Consider the following 19,267-nt stretch of genomic DNA (forward strand, 5'->3'; position numbering starts at 1 on the left):
AGAAAAGAACAAGATGCTCAATCGCACTTCCATCTGTATAACAAAATCATGTTACATTATTAAAGAGAGCAGCAGCATTAAGTGAACTTAACAGAATTGGACAAACAAGTCGAGACAGTGGACTGGACAAATAGACCAGTCAAAATATCCTGCCTGTTCTTTATAGTAGAACTGCTCCTGAATTGCCCTCCAGGCTGCGATGGCTAACAAGCGTTAAAATTTTCTGCCGCATGGACACCGAGGATATTCCATATGCAGCAACACGAACATAAAACAGAATGGATGCTGGAAACAAAAACTCAGACAGGACTTAGTGCTTAACCTTGACAGATTTCTACTTCACTAAAACATATACTGTAGCGACATGTTGTCTCTCTTTATTTTTCATATGATCATTTCTTGTCTCTATGACAGGCGTTTCTTGTTTTCTGCATAAAGGGAAAGGTTTAAGGCTTTCAGTAGGTCAGTAGAAAATGATAATTTAATGGATAACTAGACAGTGTGCACATGCAATTATGTTCATTGGCACTAAATTAAAACAGGTGTTTGGTGTTCCGTTTCTTCTAACAAACAGAACAAAACAAATAACACTGTGCAAGTCTGAAGGAAGAAGAACAGTACAATGCAACAAAACAAAAAATGTGAGTTTCCAGGATTTTTTTCTACCTTACATATTTATTCACAGATAACCCACTCAACAGATCCAGAAAAATAATTTTTGCCAAAACAATGAATAGCCTTTGAGTCCAAAGTGACAAAAATGTGACAAAGGATTTGGATAATAACATATTGATCTATGTAGTCTGATTTGTTGAAATGTTTATCACATCAAGCATAGGGGTTTTGAACTCAATTAATTTACACATACCAGGACCTAATGCAGTTCTTTTCCAAAATTCCACTAAAATTAGTGGTAGTATTGTTGAACATGTAGGCTCATCTTCTGAATCTTTCACAGTTAACGACAGCTGAGATGATTCACACTTCTCCCCTGCTGTAGCAACAGCACTTGGGCCGAGTTGTCTGAAGAACAGTGAGGAAGATCAGAGTGTCCTCAAGACGTTACTGGAATACATCCAATTGTTTGAGCCCAGATGGCAAAGACATAGATGAAAGCAAGAAGTGCACCTTTAAAGAAGGTTCCACAGGAAAGATTGGGTTTTAACTTAAATCTACATAAATTCATAATGGCTTACATCTACTGGACATTAAAACATAAGGAAGGTTACAAATGCGAGAAAGTCATTCGGTCCTTCTAACCCATCCAGTAGTTAGTAGTTATTTGTTCAGAGGATCTCATCCGGCCATTTCTTGAAAAAAGCCAGGGTGATGACTGCAACAAAATGAAGGGTAGTTTTTTTCCATACTCCCACAACCCTTTGTGTAAGGAAGTGCCATTTTTCCTCAGTTTTAATTACAAATCAACACAGAGGGACTTGTGTCCTCTGATTTATGTTCAACAGTCCAATCTGAAGAAATTCACAGGGTTGACTTTTAAGAGGGCCTTAATAGTGTGTTATGCAATTTTAACGCATCTTTTTTACACTTTTTTAAGTACTTTCCCATATCATCTAGAAAATGAAAAGAATGTGCCAGCATGAACACTTTCTTGTCTTTTTTTATGAATAGCGTCTTCTAAGTCAGCATTTCTCTAACAGGTTTTCAAATTCCCTGTTTCCCTGTTTACAAGCAGTTTTTAATTCATCTGACCATTACAGATGCTTATAATATTTTATCAATTTACACAAGATAAAGACATAAAATCAATATATCCCACATCGGAAATTATAATATTTCACAACAGGTTCAACTGAATCAAATGTTATGATCAATCAGTGTCTTTAAATTCTCCATAGTGTCTGGCTTAGCCTGGAATGCTCATATCTTTTTTTTTCGCCGCAGGTAAAAATTACAATGGAAACTGCAAAAGCACAGGTGACCAAGCTAGTCTAACAAAAAGAAGTGAATCACACCAAAAAACATAAATATTAAATGTTTTGTGCATAAAATTATTGGTGCATAAATCTTCATATGATCTTCAGAATGCTATTTTTTTTACAATGACCACTTTTTCATGTGCACTATAAAATGACATATCAGATAACAGTTGTTGTGTTGATTTCTGGGAGATACAGTATTACATGCAACTCAGTACATGAGAGGGTTATATTCACAGAATATTCACATAATTTACATAATATTTTTTTCTGGCTGAGACCCCTTATATAAAAACTCAAAACGCTTTATACTGAAAAAAGAAGCAGTTCTGAATCATAATTACTGAATTATGATCCATCTCTGCCAATTTATTTTAAGATGTTTTTTCCCCAATCTTCATCAGTTAATTCTATTTGATAGTTTCTAGAAAATGTAATTTTGTTTCATCTTGATTTCAAAATGAGTACATTACATTGAAGCAGTCCTGTCGCAAAACTCAATATTATACAATAGCAAAACAGATGTGGTCTCTGATTTTATGTTATCTTAGATATGTCACCTACACTCACCTACTGTATGCTCCTACACCCCACCTCACAACCTCTGCTCATATAATTCTGGTCTCCTGTTTGTCTCCCAAGCCTGACTACACTCTATGGGTGACAGGACCTTCTCTTGCTATGCCCCAAAGCTCTGGACCTTTATCCCTCAGGATATCAGAGAATAACTTTCTCTGAGCTCTTTCAAATCTAGACTCAAAACCTTCTCTTCTCAGAAGGGCTTTTATTTAACTGGTTCTGTGTGCCATTTTGCTTTTCTCCTGTACTCCATAACCCCATCTACTATCTCCTCTATACAGTATATGTTTTTTTTATTGTTGTTCTGTAAAGCGTTTTAAGTCACTTTTAAGCCACTTTTAAAAACAGTGGATACCCAGCAGCTATAGTATATCACCCTGCAACTCACAACTGGCCACCCACTGAAGCTAAGCAGGTATGAGAAGAGGTCTTAGTGGGACCAGTGGGGAGTGTTCACCCTGTGGTCTGTGTACTGTAGGTCCAAATGCCCCAGTAAGGTGCTGATCTTTGGGTGAGATGTAAAACCAAGGTCCTGACTCTCCATGGTCATTAAAAATCTCAGGGTGTTTCTTGAATAGAATAGGGGTGTAACCCCAGTGTCCTGGCCAAATTTCAACCTGGCCCTTACCAATCATGGCCTCCTAATAATCCCCATCTATGAATTGGCTTTATTACTCTTTTGTCCTCCCCACTGATATCTGATGTGGGGTGAGCGTTCTGGCGCACTATCCAGGTGGATGCTGCACATGAGTGGTAGTGGAGGGGAGTCCCCATTACCTGTAAAGTTCTTTGAGTGGCATATCCAGAAATGTGCTAAGTAAATGTAAGGATTATTATTACAGTATATACAAATAAAGTATGTTATAGATTATTTTTTAATTAAATAAATTCTTTAAAAAATAGTTTTTAATTTAAAATATACTTCGACAATACTTTTTGAATTTATTTCAGAAGCATATTTTCACTTCAATGACCAAAAATAAATCCCAATCAAATACATTACAATTCCATATTGTAACAATAAAATGAGAAAAAGTCCAAGGTGGGTGAAAACTTTTGATAGCCACTGCATAAAACTGTACAGAGACTATCGTTATGATAGGGAAACGCATTACAAATTCTCAACCTCACTTTAATCTTACACAGAGTAATAAATCCAGTGAACTCCATGAAACCAGTCTTCCCTGACTAAATTACATTTCAATGCAGACTGGTTCGCAAAAAAAGAGTGTAATGTGATGCAAACCATGACAGCTTCTTTTTATGAGGCTAAATCACATTATCCACAGGGGAGAGTAATTTTCGAATTGTCTCATTGATAGCCTTTCCTGCATGAGGGAGCCCTGAATATGTGAGCAACATCGCAATGCTGTCTTCTTCTGTTTATGCTGCTGTTTTTCTTCAGCTTGGTTGGCTGCAGCACTTTGGGAAACAGAGAGGACCGAAGCACAACGTCTTGAATTAATAAGCTGAATTTACACACTCCTGATTGCTGGGCACATACCACAAAACACAATTTGTTTTCTTTTGCTAATTTTTATTTGCATGAATGCAGCTGGGATTGTAAAAATGTACTTATTGTGAACACAGACTAGATTCCATTACATTAAATATTTTCATGACATCAAGCCAAGTATTTTCACATCATCCCACTTTTTTGGAACATACAAAAAACGTGTACACTAGGCGCTTGAATGTGAAACAAGCTGAACTCTGAACAAAAGGGGTATGAAGATCAGAATGCAATTTTTTCACAATGAACACTTTTTAATGCATGCTTTAAAATGCCATCTTGGATAACAGCTACTGTATCATGTTCCATCCTCGTGAGTTTCTGAAATTATTTAAATTTGTTGGTAATGTGTCTTGTAAGTCTTTACTGTACATCCTGACAAGGTTTTAAACCTCTATTAAAGTCACAGCTGATAGGTAAATGTCTGGAAATATGGACCCCAATATTTTGTGGAACTACAGGAATTGACATGAGAACTTAAAATCATACAAACCATAATGTTTGTACTTCATTTTTAAAAAACAAAATTAATTCTTGTGCTGAAGGCTGGAAGAAAAACTGTTGTTTTTGTCACTGGTTTCAGGAATTAATGACTGAAATAATAAATGAGCCCAGACAGCTGCCTAAACAGAAGAATCATGCCAAGATAATTTGAAGGGATTATAAATCCGGCCACAGACCTATTTAATGCATGCAAACATACACAAGAGAAAAAGTATAGGCTAAGGCAGTAAATTATTGTATTTTCTTGTAATGCTTAAACAGATGAGGGAGTGTTCAAACACAAAACAAGACGTTCATGTGATGAGAGTAAGGAGAGAAAATGCAGTCCCCCTTGTGATGAGCTGTGGTTTACAGCCAAGAATAAATCCTTTTTCTGTGAAGCAAATGCGACAGGAGATCAATTTAGTTAACCTGTCCTGGAGCATAGAGCCAGCAGCCTACATCTAAAACTGCGATCGACACGGAATCAGCCTATTGACTTTTCCATTTTGTAGCCTTCCAAGTACTGCTGCATAACTTGATCTGGACCCGTGTGGGCTGAGGGTGTCAAACTGTTTCTATCTCTAACTTATACGACATATACATGTTCTCACAACTTCTCTCTTCCTAAAACTGCAATGCACATGATAAGAAGAGCAGAGTCCAAAGTTTATATGTACTGTATATAAGAGCCTCCTACATGTTCTCCTAAGACTCCCTCGCTAATTTGTGCACTCTGAGATTACTGAAAATCAGATGATATTAGGCCTAGAATACAGAAATGAAATTAGATTGAAACTTGTATTAATGAAATGCTGAATTACTGTATAATTTTATTCAAATGAACTATGGCATCTCACCAGTCAGTTCATTTACTTCTTAGTGACAAACCTGCAGCCTTAATTATCAGGTGACATTTAAAGCATTCTCCAATAAATACAGCATTCACCTACAATAAAAACAGAGTGCTAAACCAGTGATCAGTAAATGTCCGACTAGATTAAGCCTCTACCCTGAAAAGCAATGGACGGAGAGATAACTAGATTGAGTCTCTGCAAGGCACTGCAGTCACTGCAGTCACAGAGGACAATCACCACCCCGGGCATGAGCTCTTCACCCCACTGCCCTCAGGCAAGAGATACAAGAGCATATGGACACTCACCACCAGATTCCTCAATAGCTTCTATCCACAAGCAGTGCGATTGGTGAACACATTTAGCCATGCCCCTTGGACCACACCTATACCATCTACCTCATTATGATTTCTTATTTATTTACTGCACATCTTCAGTCATTGTTTACACGTCTGCATTGTTTACATTCAAACTGTTTACTGTTTACTTGTTTACTTGTACATTGTCTACTGTTTGTTTGTATATTGTCTTGATGCACTGTCTGCACTTTGTGTTTTTACACTTGTTTTAACAATCGAGAGACTTTCTGTAAGTAAGAATTCCATTGTACCAGTACATGTACCGGTTACATATGGCAATAAAGTTCAAGTTCACTATATCTAGAAACCTAGAGAGTTTACAATTGCTATGATTCCTCTGCTTTTCAGGCACTCCCAAAATGGCAGGTACAGTATCTAGTAGGGTATATCCTATGGTGGAAAACAAGGAGAAACAATCCATATATCCATTTTCTAACTGCTTTATTCAATTCAGGACCGTGGGGGCACCGGAGCCTATCCCAGCATGCAACCGGCACAAGGCAGGATACACCCGAGCCCACTGTAGGGCAGACAAAGACACAAGCACACACTCACACCAGGGCCAAATTCCCAAGAAGCCAATGACTCAGCATGTCTTTGGACTGTGAGAGGAAACCAGAGCACCCTGAGGAAACCCATGCAAACACAGGGAGAGCATACTGTACAAACTCCATGCAGGCAGCACCTCAGGAATTGAACCCAGGGCCCCAGCATTGCAAGACAGCAGTGCTAATGACTGCACCACCAGGGAGAAAACACTTAAAAAAAAAATAAAATAAAAACACTTTAAGAATTGTGCAACACTGCTATGATGAGCTCCACCTATTTTTAATTCTGCATAAAGCACAACGTGATGGAGCAAAACAAAGCCTCACCTCTGTCACATGAATGCCACGTTCCCTGAGGAACACTGTGTTTTTTTCTACACTGTTGTGCGGTTCCTGTCACACCTTTAATTTTCACCAGCTATGCAGACTCCTCCATCCCACTCCAATAATGAGTCATCCTCCCACTGTCTCCCCACACTGGGCCACCGGACCTGCCTTCAGCTGTAAATAGTTATTAGCAATCATTTTCGCCCAAGTAAAAAACTAAAAAGGGAAGATGATTTCATATAGTAAATCCAGTTTTAAACAGAGCCACGATATTTTCCTCATACATATAATTATACATTTTTAAATCACAGTTTTAAAAAACTCAACAGGTGAATCCAATGAAGGCTGAATCATCTTTTACTTCATCACTGATATGCCAGTAGTATCACTGGCCTAGTTTCACACAACAGAAGGAAACTTTTGTTTATTCAGAAGTGATTTAATACACTGTATGAGCCAAGAGGTTCCTTTAAAATGCCTTATTATGAGTTCAAATGTCTTATTTCTAGCCGTACTCCCAAGCAGATTCAACATTTCCACCAGTTCTATCAGCATCAAGGACATCCTGTAAGTCATAAATGATTGATAGGGATAGTTTAGACCCATTAATGGATGATGATGCATGTTCCCAACTCATTAAAATCTGAATTCCAAAACTGCTTTAAAACAGTGGCATAATCTGAAATAAACAAAGAAACTGGGGTGTAAGTAAAGATATTCATGGCTCTTTAAGTAGTTTAGCCATACAGTATGAGCTTCAAGCACAGAGAAGAAGTTCTCTCTTTCAATTTTCATCTATAACAATCTTCATCTAAATCAGCTAAATTTATCAGCTAAATCTGTGTATGCCTTATTGTGACTGGTGTATTTTGTAAGGACCCCACTGTAGTACAGTACACATTCTCAAAATAAAAGGTCCTTATAGTGTCTGGTATGATTAAAACATACCATGTTCACACAACTTGTGCAACTAAAACAAAAAACAAAAAACATTGCAATATTAGTGCCCTTATTTTTAGCGTGTGTATTTTAGCTGTTTTTAATTACATGACCTTTTTACAGTATATCAAACAAATGATAAATCAGAAAAAGGAAAACAAGAGCTTCTCTTTGCTACAGCACTTTGAGACACTTGTGTAAGATGATTTACAACACATGGTATCATTTAAATCCTATCCTTAAAATTAGTGAAAAGCAGAGAATGTAGAATCACATAGTGTATAGAGCTGGGCGATAATTCGATAACGATAATTATCGTGATATAATTTTCCTCTATATAATTTTAACAAAAGTTCAATAAATGTTCGATATATATGTTTATGCTTTGCGCATGAGCACAAAATACTGCACGAGTGCACGGGCGTGTTGCAGACCAGGCAGCTAACAGATTTGTTTAATGTTTCTGCTGTTTGGCAAGTGTTTGTTGTGTTCTTAAAATAAAGAGTTGTTTAATTTACCAATTAACTGTCTGGTTTCTTCAACTTTCACTCAGGAGAAAAAATCTGCCTTTAAACTTGAAAGAAATAATGATTTGACATTTATCGTGATAATTATCGATATCGACTGATATGAAAGTGTTTATCGTGATAATGTTTTTGGCCATATCGCGCAGCCCTAATAGTGTAGCAGACTGAGAGGCTGAGTGTACTTGCACACATCTTCTACATGTGGCTTTTCTATCTGTACGACACCTAAAAGGTTAGAAAAAAAGCCTTTCCACATTCTTGTGTCCTTGTCCAGGTCGTATTTTCATTTCAGCCAGTCCAAGTTCAAAATTCCAGTTCAAGTTTCTTGCCAAAAGATTGGTCTTCCCCAAGACAAAATAATCTACACTCTTTTTTTCTCTCCATTTCGCTCCATGTTTCTAGCAACCTCCTCTACTATCTGCTGCTAGCCGTTATTATTTCCTTCCTTTAAATATCCAAAATAGGTGATTCCCAGATGAGTCAGTTGTTCTTCATTTTTTAGTCTTAACTAAAATTCAGAGTTCTGTAAAGTTCCACAACTCTCTTTGGTTGGTAAAAAAAATCAGTGTTCTATTATCCTGCTCCTCAAGTTATGCTGTTATGCTGCAGTTGTGCTGATACTGTACTAGGTTAGTGAAAAAAAAACATTCACAACAAATATTCAGGCAACAATAGAACAGCAAATTCAAATACAATAACTTTTTTTGAGAACCTTGAATTAATTCACAACATAAAAGCTTTCTGCCAGTTGAAGTCTAGCTGTTTCAAATACGGTGCTTCTGAAAATAAAACTTGCTGCATAAAATATTTTTTATTAAATTTCCCCTAGGAACTGCACACACTGTCATATCTGACATAAAAGAAAGGTTATCCATACAGTATAGATGGTAAAAGTCCATTTTTTTTACCAGATTTGGGATCTAATGTTCACGAAAACAAAGAAAAATACCTAGCTAAAAACTTAAGAATACCTAGCTAAAAACCTCAAAGCTGTAGGAATATTGTGATTATATTGTCTCAACTCAGCCACAGAAGTTCAGCAGCAACACAAGTTACAAGTTCTGCTACATTTACATTTGACTGTGTGCTGCAGATCTGATGTTAAATTTGCATATGGTAAAAAGTTGATGATTCGTGTGTCCTGTCACTAAAGGAAAATCAGTTCCTAGAGCTCATGCTTTTAAAAAATCATGTAATTTGTGTGTGTAATGGCTATTCAGTTGACCAATAAATCTTCGAAGCATTACAAATAATAGGGTGAGCAGCAACTAAGTAATTCTGAAACGAAAATTAATATAACCCCTTTTCACACATCACTTACGGGTTAAATCAGTTTATTCATCTGCCAACAACCACTTTATGCTGATTGTAACAATCAACAAAGATCAACCAATGTCAATCCTACAAATGTCCAGAGAAATGAACGTGTAGCTTTACAAGCAACAGCAAAGCCACAGGATGGATGGGAGTCATAATTTGGCATTTAGTCTGCATGCACAAAAAGAACTGCTGTCTCATTCCAATTCATGGCACACTATGCTATTAACTTGAAATAGCCGAAAGGGGACATCTGTTTCATAGGATATCATGTAGGATGTTTATAGGATATCGAAGGAAATTTCCTGTGGAATTACATATTTCAATGTTTGAATGAACTTTGTTGCATATAGTTTGGAGTCTTAGCTTGTCATACAGTACATGAACATCATACATGTCATCTCAAGTAGATTTCTGAATTTGGATGCTTCTTCATATTCTACAACCAGGTGACATACTGCACCATCGACGGAGCTATTCAAAGTGCCAAGTCAACAAGCTCAAGAGTGAATAAATCCTCTTAGAGAAATGACTGGAGCAGATTCTCGCCATTACACAGGAACCTGCCCTCCACAAGCTTCTGAAAAAAAATATTTTTTAAATTGTTGCCAATGTTCCTTTCAGTCTTGTATCATTTGCCATCTACATTTAAATCAAAATGGTCCACTTGTCAAGATTTCTCATTTAAAAAAGTTCCACTTATATCCCGAGTTGTTTTTTAAATCACAAAATAGCACATAACCTTTTTGTACGGTACTACAATATCATTACCTACTGTATGTCAGCAGGACAGCACAGTGGTGAGCACTTCTGCCTTGCAGCGCTGGGGACCTGCTTATCTGAGTTTGTATGCTCTCCCTGAGTTTGCATGGGTTTCCTCCAGATGCTCCCATTTTCTCCCCCAGTCCAAAGACATACAGTACTAGCAGGTTAATTGGTTTCTGTAAAAAAATGGTCCTGATATGAGCAAGTACAGTATGTACTGTATATCTGCCCTGTGATGGACTGGCGTATCCAGGGTCTATCCTGCCTTGTGTCCATTGCTTGTCAGGATAGGCTCCAGCTCCCCTTCCACCCTGTATTGGATCAAGCTGTTAGAAAATGACCACAGACCACAGAGATGATGTTTTGATCCACTAATTATTAACATAATTTGTACACTAATTACACTAATTACTAACTTAAATAGCAATCTTCTCTTTCTTCTGCAATCTTCTTCTGATTTAGAAAACTGCTGGAAAATGTATTTATCTAAGACTAGACGTTCAGCAGCTGTGTCACCTGACAGTCACCTACCTTTTTTTTATTTTTTTCCTTCTCTTTTTTCCACAGCACTATTATTAAAAGTAGTTCAGCATTTCTCACACAGGGCAGAGCTCAGGAGGAACGTACAGTATAAGAGAAGAAAGCAAATGAATTATCTTTTATTAATAAAGTGCTGTTCATTCCAGCTAAGAATTTAAAGCTACTTTAACTGTAGTGTCCTAAAGTGGTCAAATTATTATATTTTGAAAATACATCCTTCCCCAATACTGTCCTCATTCATCCATTCATATTGTACTGCAAAACTGTTAAATTCATTTAGAGAAGAATTTACCCATTTAAAACCGTAACAACCCTATGAAACTGAAAACCACATTCCACATTTGAAATACAAATGCTACTGAACACAATGGTGTTCATTGCAAAAAATGTTTTTTAGATGAAAAACCACATCCACAAACCCTGTTATATTTTCAGACCAAATTCCACTGCTGCAAATGTATTATTCTGAAGGAAGTATAAAAAAACAAACAAACAGAAAACTAAAGGCATATTTCCTTAGCTCCACACTAATTGTAAAGATTAAGAAAAAAATTATTAACAATCCCCCCAAAATAGTGTTTGGACGTTGCATCCACTTACATTCAAGCAGAGTGTCTTCATAAATTGGTAATATGAATACCATCGTGTGTGGTTAGAAAGAGAAATCGATTCTGTTGTACACTCGAGGTGGACTTACCTTCCCCTCACTGTTTTGATTAAGCATAAATATATAATATAGTGTGAATACAAACACTGCAGAAAAAAAACTAGGTGAAAAACAAGCTGGGAATCAGTGCTACATTGTGATAACCATTTCAGACATCTACCTTACTGTATAACAGGTCACAAAATGGTATGCGTTGCCTACTGTCATTCTTGATAGTCATTCGTAAGATCTTAGACTGATCTTTAATTCTAAATGTTTCCCTAATTAATGTACATAAATACATACTGTATGTTTTGGCAAAATAATGCATTCCCTGGGAGAAACAATAAAAACGATCCTTGTTATTTATAACGGAAAGGAGTTAATCTGGTCAGAGAATGCAGCATTAATGTGCAAAGCAAGCTTAGCTGTTTTTTCAAACAGCACATTATCATATTAGGGCATACACAGCAACTGTTACATGCTGTATAAACCTGCAAAATTTAAATCGGTGCATTAATAGGAGTTCATTTGCACTGGCATGATACTTCACACACGATGAATAACCATAAGACAACGTTCTCGTCATGTCTTCAGTATTACAGGCGACTGTTCTGGAATGTCAATACGCAAGGTAACCAGGGAGATTAGACCCACTCTTGTGTAGAAGACTCCACACAGAAGTGCTACATGAGATGACTCTGTTATGATTACAATAAATACCAGGTCAGCTGCAGATATTCATTTTCAAATTACATTCAGTTCACAGAGTGAGTGGAAATTGCTATCTTTGGCACAGCATGTCAAAACTGGACTCTCTGAAGATAGCAATCGAGGGCCAGGCTGTCAGATTCACATGCCAGGTGAATATCAAAGGAAATGCTAAAAAGAAAACCTTGCACACTGTTTTGATATTCTCACCACTTTATCTCTACAAAAAGCCACAAACCGGTAAATATGATAACCTAGTGTACTTCTTGTACAATAACAATATCAGCAAATACCAACAAAGTTAAGCACTTGATTATTGTTTAACTCAATATATTAGAAATGCCTTATCTCTTGTGTAAGTCTTCCCCTATCTTTTTTTCTATTCAACCTCCATTTATCATCTCTGCAGTACAATTTTTATTTAATTTTTTTCAGGAACAACACAATCTATCCATCTAACAAACCACTTTCTAACTGCTTTATCCAATGCAAGGTCGCAAGGAAGACTATCCCAGCAAGCAACGGGCACAAGGTAGGATACACCCTAGATGGGATGCCAAGCCATAATGGAGCACACACAGACAAAAAAGGTACAGCCACTCACAGCAGGCCCAAAAGTCAATTAACCTACCAGTATGGCCTTGAACTGTGGGAGGAAACTGGAGAATACAGAGGAAACACATGCAAATACGATGAGAACATATAAACTCCACACAGATAGTACCCCAATAACAGAACCTAGGGCCCAAGTGCTGTGAGGCAGCTGCTGATCACTGTGCCACCACACTGCCCATGAACAACACAATCATTAATGATAACACCCCACAATAATATACAGTAGCACTTTTTATTCAAAAGGATCCCAAAGCATTTTACATATAGGAAGGGACTGCAATGACTGAGGAGAGCAAACCTTCCCCCGCATATTTTTACCACTTTCTACAGAAGCACCACTGAGAGCACCTTGACCACCTGTATCACTGTTTGGTTTGGGAATTGCAACACTTCAGACCCTGCAACGAATTGTGGAAACAGCTGAAAAGATCATTGGAGCCTCCCTCCCATCCATTTCTATCACCTATCACAAACGCTGCATACACAGGGCCTCCAGTATAGTAGATGACCCCTCCCACCCCTCCCATAAACTCTTTGCCCTCCTACCATCTGGGAAAAGATATCACAGTGTACGGATAGCTCCACCAGACTCTGTAACAGCTTCTTCCCGCAGGCTGGCAGGCTCTTCAACACCCTGGAATCTACTTGCACCCACTCCAATTCCAAAAACAGGGTTTAAATCCCCCCAGTGTGTTGTGTTTATTGTATTATGTATTTGCCTTGTAATTTGCACTATCTGCACTTTGCACTATGTATATCCTGTCTACAATGTCTATGTCAGTGTTCTGTCTGTCCTGCCTGTATTTGCACCGTGTACCAGGAGGAAAGATATTTCGTTCCACTGTATACTTGTACTGTATATGGCTGGAATGACAAATAAACATGAACTTCACTCACTTAATCCACAACTGTGGGTGCAGTATTCACCCACTACAGAGTAGTTCAGGGAGAGAAGTGACAAGCAGCCCAACCAATTGAATTATGGGAGAACATTAGATAAGCTAATCTGTACAAGCCCAGAGTGGAATTCAGTTAAGATAATGAGGTTAACACCACTACTCCTAATTAAACTACCATATGATCCTTACAGCCTGCACAACACAATGCTTGAGATGCTATTCTACATACCGACTCATGTATAAAACACTAGAAAAGTACCGTGTGGGAACAATGTCAACTAAAACATAGACAAAACATTTATTGGGAGATGGACACCACAGTACAAACATTTTCTAGAGTGATAAGATTTGTATTCGTATAGAAATTATTTCCATCATCTTTAAATAAAAATAAAATTACAGATAACAAGAACAATTTACATATCCTTCAGGATAGATGTACCTTGACAAATCTGTCATACACTCACAAACATTTCCCTCCTCTACCACCATTGGTACCATCCTTCAAGCTTCCCAACAAAATACTCTGTGAGAACACCTCGGTAGGGACCATATTCCCCAGAATCCTCAGGGGGAATGAGCAGCTGCTCGGTCACCTGACCAGTTGCAGAAAGCCAATTGGTCTGGTGACTAAAAAAACAAGGAGATGATTTGAGGGTCAGTCAGTGAGTGTCGTCTAGGAGACAGAAGGACTGACCAGGGACTGAAGGAACTTGGGAGTGTTTTGAACACTTTGTGAAATTGTGAAAAGTCTGAGAAAGAGACTTTGTTTATTTGGAAGTGTTTTTGAGAAGAGTCTGAGGGTCAATTGCATGCATGTATGAGGGTCAATTTTATGTAAGATTAATGGAGTGTATATTAAAATACTCCATATAAAGGCACATGACTAGTTATGCGATATTCTATAACTTTCAATGTGCCACAAAATGAGTGCAGCTGCTGGTGGATGCTGATTGAGTCTGATCATATGAGAAATCAATGGTGGCTTTAATTTGCTAAATGAAATAGAGACATATTGAGACACTTTAGATGTTTAAGAGAACACATTTTTATGGTAGGCTTAGGCAACATTTATGTGTGCAAAATACTACAAAGGTAAACCTCATGCACTTTCACTGTTACACTGTACATACAAATGTACAGTAGCAGCTGAAAGTTTGGTTTGTCTTTTGGCCTGGACCTACCTATTTTTGAACATCCCGTTATTACACATAAAAGGGTTTTGTCACAACTGCAGAAGTGACACAGAGCTGGTAGAAATTAAGTTTACCATATCAGTCACCCTTCAACTCACAACTGGCAACCCACTGAAGCTCAGCAGGTGAGAGCCTGGTCAATACCTGGATGGGAAACCTCCTAGGAAACCTAAGATTACTGCTGGAAAAGGTGTCATTGGAACTGGTAGGGAGCACTCACCCTGCGGTCTGTGTAGGTCCAAATGCCCCAGTAAAGTGACAAGGACACTATACTATAAAAGGCGCCGACCTTTGGATAAGATGTAATACCAAGGTCCTGACTCTCCTTGGTCATTTAAAATCTCAGGGCTTTTCTCGAATAGAGTAGGGGTCCTGGCCAAATTTCACCCTGGCTTTTACCAATCATGGCCTCCTAATAATTCCCATCTATGAATTGGTTTCATTACTCTGTTCTCCTCCCCACTGACAGCTGGTGTGTGGTGAGTGTACTAGAGCACTTTGGTGACCATCTCATCATTCAGATGAGGGCTACACATTGGTGCTGGTGTAGGGAAGTCCCCATTACCTGTAAAGCACTTTGAGTGGAGTGTCCAGAAAAGCACTATATAAGAATAAGGATGATAAGTAGTATTCATTCAATAAAAATCTGATTGTATCTGCTCTTAGGCTTTAACAATTAGTACCATGAATCCATTAATCCACTGGAGGAGAGCATCCAATGGACAGAGCATACACAAGGAAGTAGGGACAGGTTTCATATGACAGTGTCTATGAGAGGTCAGATACACTCTATTATGAAAATTTAGAATATTAAGAAAGAAAATGTATATCACCCCAAAATTGTCCGAAGACATTTCTTCAGCTTAAGAAATATTTTCTTAACTTGTTGATTAGGAAGTAACAGGCTCTGCAGCTTTATTATTAGAAGTCAACACTTAGTGTGTGTCAGTCTTCAGAAATAATAATTTCACTGATGATGCATCCTGTTCCTCTACTACGTACAATAATTACTGTTTACCTTTCACATAAAACAAAGTTTACTGTTCATTGTGTGCAACCAATTATAACACTTCATTATTTACTAATAGTACAGTATGTTACTGGAAATGTAACTCCAGATTAAGATAATACATGATTAGCGGTCTTAATTAATGCCACTAAACTGTCTGCAGAGACAGACACGAAAGATTAAGACAAGATTAAGACATCAGTGACTCAGTAGACAGCACATTGTACACAGTACAGCAGCTCTAAGATCACCATAAAAGACATTATACGTTTATATTTCATCTAAATTGTCAGAAATATCAATATATTTTAGCTGATATCCTGGAGTTCACTACTGGTTTTTTTATATACTAGATTTTTCCTTTAAGGTTCGAGTTGTTGTTTCTGAAAAGCATGGACTTACAGTACACGTCTCTATCCATTGTTAAAACTATTTAAGGAATGTGACTACATTCATCCAGCAATACAGCAGCCTGCCAACATGCAAAAATCCATAGAAGAAATTCATTGACATTTAACAAGCTTTTACTCCTAGCTGTGTTTTCTACCACATTCCAAAACAATCGTATTTTCCACTTTCCCAAAATAACAGGAGACGGCTTTATGTAAACATTTAGGAAACAGGGTGAAAGGATTAGCGTCATGCCATATTTCTCACATCCCTACTGTAGGTTCGGATGTGTGCCTCTTACATTCCCTGATATACAGTACAGTATGTAGCTCAGAGCAACATTTTTATGCTACATTCTCAAAGCCATGTAAGCAATTTTTCTCTTGCCAAAGGGGAACACAGACTGAAACTGAACATCAACTTATTACAAACGTCATCTACAGCACTTGGGAGAACCTGTCCCTTCTAGTTGAAATGGCAAAAGAAATGAGTAAAAGATTTCCTAAAATATACGTGTCTGTGAAAGCAAAACACAGGCCAGAGACAGGGTGTACTCATGATATTTTTTCCAGAGCACTGGAAGAGTAATATTCTAGTCATGTATTTAAGGTAATAATAATTTTCTTAAGTGCTCATATTTTTAGATCTTTCTGCTATTTAGTTCAAAGGTTCCAAGTCCAGGCCCTGGAGGCCATAATGGTTTTTACACATCACCAAAGCAGGTGTTGAACAAGTGGATTAAAAAATGTACTACATAAATGCAAACATAATGAATTATTATTCTAATTATTAGCAAACAAAAAGGCTTCCTCCCTAAACACTTGCTCATTTGTCTCATTGAGTTTGCTTGAAAGTTACAGTATATCACATGGAGGCTCCAAAAACACATTAGTTCAGTTTGAAAATGTGTAGCTCAAAAAAAAGTTTAGGAAAAGGAATGAGCTACATTATGTTTTTGCAATTTATTTTTTGTCAGTGTAATTAACTGTCAAAGCTATCAGCTGGAATAGATGTTCTGCTGAAGCTTCAAATGAAATCTGGAAAAATAGGTTCATTTCTCAGGCATCACTTCCCTAGAAGTTGCTGCAGCAGGGTTATTGATCCTATTTCAAAGAGAGCAGCTTGATGACTTTTCCACTAAACCTCTTGAAATAGCTGCTGCAGGGAAGAATAAAAACAGAATGAAAATTAGTACATTTTAGCTGTAGTTAAACAAAAACAAAGCCATTTGAGTAATGACCTTAATATTGGTGGAAATAAAATTAAGCCTCAAAAACATGGATTGTTTTATGTGAGTGCCATTACTGTTAATCATTATATCGAACATTAAAAATGTATGCAGATCAAATTTAATGTTTTGATAGTTTTCGATTAGCAGCTTTTTTCCGGTGGACAACTGAAATACCATACATAATAATGCTCTTGTTCAGCTATAGTAAAATGTTTTTGATATACAAAATCAATACTGTATTGAAATAAATCATGTTCTGTATTGCAGATTGCACTAGAGATGTTATAGCCTGCAAAGAATGTGGGAAGGTGAAATATTTTCCAACTCCTGCCCCCGTATCGCCGTGAAAATTATCTGTTTCTCTAGGAAAACACTCAAAGAAATTTGCACTGTCCAGATTTCCCCTTGGAGCTCACAGGATTAATACAAGAAGGATTAAACAGGGATTAGGAAAAGGTTCCTGCTTTGTCTGGCTCAATTCAAATGTGATTCATACAGCCATTACAATCAAAACTTGTAAAACAATAGCAAATGTCAATGACAATAGAAGATACACTTTAGTACATATTTCATAAGACTCTTAGCATTTATGTTCAAGATCCCAGCCTCCCTTTAAAATGAATATTAGTAGTCATTGAGTCTTCACTAGATGCCAATTTACTGAAAAGTATTCATTGTCCTCCGAGTATAGGATGATTTTTTATTGTTATTAACTATAATTATTTTACACATTGAAGGCCTGCTTGTGATTACTGCATACTTAATTTACAAGACAGTTCACATCCAAATACTGTTGAAAATAATATTTGTCTGGATGCTTTGTTTGACTGCTGGTGAAGATAAACAAGGAATGACAAAAAAAAAGGTCTATCCTCGGCTAAATTGTGAAACTGTGAATTAAACTGCCTTTGGGATTAGTGTTCAACATCACCTGTAAGGGACTCAAGGGACTGATGAGACAAAAGAAACATGATTAAAAAAAAACAACAAAAGAGGATCCCTATTCATAAGATAAAAAAGATTTCCAGGTTTCTGTGTAAAAACAGTCAGGCAGGGAACATGTCTCTGAAAGGCTCAATTTATAGACTAAAACATTCCTGTCCTATCATTCTGTCTTATCTACCTGCTAGAGAACAAACGTAACATTGGACTTTGTTTTCAAATGACAAACCATATGTAGTGTTTCAGAGGCATTATTCTTTTCCCCGATCAGCAGGACAAACATCCATGCCACGTAAAACCAAATCAGCCAAAATTCAAAAGTAAAAATCCCACCATCAGTATTTTACCTTCCACCTTTATTTTCAGATGGGTGCCTTTATAGCAATAGATTATTTCTGTTGGAAGATACCTGCTCTGCAAAAACAAACATGAGTATGGTTTGCTGGCAAGCAATTTTTCTGTAGGATGCTGTGACACTAGTGTTAGCATATGCGATTTGAGGTTGATACTGATTTTCTGTCCAATAAACAGTAATGTGCGAGACTCAGAGAATCATTACAGATTGCCAATCAGCTTTGGAAAATCCTGAGCAAAACATTTATTAAACAGCTTCTAGCCTTTTACAGCTGTTTCCAAGTCTAACCACGTTCCGGGAGAGCCCTAATCTTTCAGGTTTTACAAGTATCTCGAACCAGTACATGAATACATGTACAGTACATGGGATTATTCTTTAATAATTAAACCAGGTATGCTACTTATAAAGAGACATTTAGCACTATTTTTTCATAGTATATCTACTTCCTTTCTAAACATGCCTTTTAATAAATGCATTTGAGGAAGAATCCTGATCTAACATTATGTATTTTTAATACTCAGGATAGCCTGCCTCATCACATTAAAAACTGAAATAAAAAAGGTCATATCCTGTCCAGGGTGTGCC

The 19,267-nt window shown here is 37.2% G+C and overlaps 1 protein-coding gene across 1 annotated transcript in view; it reads right to left on the bottom strand.

Moving 5' to 3' along the window:
* LOC148840733 (endophilin-A1-like) overlaps positions 1-19,267 on the bottom strand; it is a 97,998-nt gene that overhangs the window by 68,099 nt on the left and 10,632 nt on the right. The gene's annotated exons all lie outside the window — the stretch shown is intronic.

The sequence above is a fragment of the Atractosteus spatula genome, chromosome 1 (assembly GCF_055471065.1).
Source record: "Atractosteus spatula isolate fAtrSpa1 chromosome 1, fAtrSpa1.hap1, whole genome shotgun sequence".
In the NCBI taxonomy this organism is placed as follows: Eukaryota; Metazoa; Chordata; class Actinopteri; order Semionotiformes; family Lepisosteidae; genus Atractosteus; species Atractosteus spatula.